At 35.9% G+C, this 2,927-nt stretch overlaps 1 protein-coding gene across 2 annotated transcripts in view; it reads left to right on the forward strand.

Moving 5' to 3' along the window:
- The window catches only part of LOC106688930 (cationic amino acid transporter 3), a 52,589-nt gene that overhangs the window by 10,522 nt on the left and 39,140 nt on the right, over positions 1-2,927 (forward strand). The window lies entirely within an intron of this gene.

The following is a 2,927-nucleotide window of genomic DNA, read 5'->3' on the forward strand; positions in this document are numbered from 1 at the left end:
AATAATTTGTTAAAGAAAGGTAGCAAGATAGTAGTCACACCAAACATAACACATAACATCCGGAACTGATTTTTAGCCAAGTTTCATATCTAGCTTATCTTTTTCTTAAATAAAACCGGGACAACAGAAGAACGAATGTTCTAAATACAAGTTGGGCACAATGGAATGTCCTCTAGTTTGAAGCGGGCTAATTAGAAGCAACCATGTTTCCGGGATATCCATGTTGTTACATCGGGAATCGTGGGTCTATCTTTCAGAACAATAGGCATTCCAGCTTCACTGCCATCTCTCAAAAGTTTGAATTCTCTCGTCTATTACTACTGTAGCCCGGTGGGCCGCGTTCATCCCCTAAAAGATCGATAGGAAGCATATGTGCGATGTCTAACAGCCTACTTAAAATCTTCACCAAGATTTTATTCAATAGATTATCGATCTGGTGCCAAGAAAGTGATACTCTTCTAGATTCTCAATCGGGTTTCTGGCAGGACAGAGACTGCTTGGACAATATTTTTGTCTTAAGCGCCCTCTTATAAATTAATTTATTGAAACGTACACGTACTGCTTGCTATATATTTGTAGATTTTCGTAGAACATTTGATTCAGTCTTGATGCAAACTTTTCTCAAAAGGTATAAGTGGTAAATTCCTTAGAATGCTCGAAGATTTATATAACATGCAACAATGTAGGTAAAATGTAGCAACCATTTGAGTGACCCAATAGAAATTACTGAAGGTGTTCTTCAGGGCGTTATATTAAGCCCCTTATTATTTTCTTTATTTGTCGCGGATATAAATACATTTTTTCAAAGCAATAGGGTGCATGGGATGAGGATATCGCCATACTAAGAAATTATGACCCTCATTTACGCGAATGATTTGGTGTTGATTGGCGACTCTGTGACCGATGTCCAATTGAAACTAAATATCTTAAATATATACTGTGAATCAAACTCCTTAACCGTTAATATATAAAAAAACAAGAATTATTAAAAACTTATAAGGGCAGGGCCTTATAAGGCCTGAAAGAAGCAAAAGTGTATATTTCGAGTATTATTGAAGAAGTACCTAAATATGAATACCTTGCTATAAAGTTTAGTTCATCAGGACTTTTTAACCGTGCAATGAAACATATAGTACCTAAAAGTAATTCAAACATCGGACTGTACTAGTACCTGAGAGAAGGCTAAAATAATCTCGTGGGATCCCAGGTAGAAACTTTGCGATCGACCATATTGAATTGTATCCTCTACGCTGCACCCATTTGGGCCATAAAGCACATAGAGGAATTGGAAAACATACAAGCGACTATTATATGCTGTAGACGAAATACCCCACACTTTATGGAAAGAGTGGCACTCATTCCTGGGGGATATCACATTTTAAAGCAAACTAGGTCCTGGGTAATAAAAATATTTATCATGAGTTGCACTCGCTTCATGAAACAATATTATTTAAAGCAGTTGGACAGTAACAACCGTTTGAGTCTGTAATATAATTGGGTGACGAAGATAAAAAACATATTAGAAAGCTTCTGAATGTTTGACCCGATACTGTTTAATGATCCAGTAAGTATTAAAATTAGAATGGGAAAGATCCATACAAATAGGGAATTTGTCAAGGATAAAGACCTCTTGTTATTTCGAGAATCAACCTATACAGTAGGGTCTTCATCAAAACGGATGATCCTCAAAGCTACCTAAAAATTAGTTGCCCTATAACTCACTTGAAAATAATTGCCCAACTACGACTCTCCGATAAATATGCAATTACTCATTGCGACTGTCGATCCACAAAAATATACTTTGGACACACAGAAACTTTGTCTAGCTTATGTTGGAACGGCACAGGAGGATAGTTTCCATTTTTTGACAAAATGCCCTACATATCATGAGAACCGAATCCGATACTTGCCGAAACTAAGCAATATTAACCAATATCAGTTGTATGAATTTCTGTCTGTATCCTATGGATTGGATCTTCAACTTTTTTTTATATATCTAACACAGAACATTTTGCTTAGAGCTAGATCTACCATCACAATATGAGGTAAAGTTTTTGTTTTTGTTTTTTTAATATTATTAAATATGAAATGACATTTTTGTTTTATTCTACCGAATGTAGATAGCCAAATTTTGGTATATTGTTTGTTATTAGTTTATTTAAATGATCTTTAACTAACCATTTTTGTAAAATTACTATAATTGATTATTTAATTTATATATCTCACAGGCTAACTCTAAAAACTATAACTACTATAAACAAATAAATATATTATTATTATTATTGTTATATCTGCTATGACTCACACAAAATATGACACAGACTAATACAGTACGAAAAGCTCGAGTGACTCGCAGAGCACTTCATCGAAACACGCCGAAAGCTTTACGGATATATGACTGCACTTGCAGGCTTCCGTCCAGATTTGTATTGAGGACAAAGCTTGGAAATGGTTACATTAGCCAGAAGATTCCAATGATTTTCTCTCGATCCTCCAATACTTGGCATATTCCTGGCCAATTCATTTGTTACTTGTGCTGTTCTGGTACTAACTTTTTTTTTTTCCAGGGTAGGGAAAACCTATCGTCAGATGAAGTGTAAAAAGTAAGACATTACACGACAGTGTGAGATTCCTACTCACTAAAAAAACACTTATTAAAAACCAATTCTCCTTTACCAGCCCGCGGAACCGCCCGTGTAAAGTATTACTTCACGGGGCAGAAGGGCTATCTGCCTACAGCTTTTTTTTACATCTTATCAAGGCGACTAAGTTTTTTGGAACTGATTTCTTGCCTAGTGTCCAGCTTCTGTTTCTCTTGGATTTAATAGATGCTGTAGGCGTGTGTGTGTTGCCTGCGTGCTGGCATTTGTGTATCCTCGCAACTATCCGTGCGTGGGATTTTTGCCGTAATTAATACCGTCAGGTAT

Source organism: Halyomorpha halys, unplaced genomic scaffold (assembly GCF_000696795.3).
Source record: "Halyomorpha halys isolate HHAL.00 unplaced genomic scaffold, Hhal_1.1 Scaffold1235.1, whole genome shotgun sequence".
NCBI classification, from domain to species: Eukaryota; Metazoa; Arthropoda; class Insecta; order Hemiptera; family Pentatomidae; genus Halyomorpha; species Halyomorpha halys.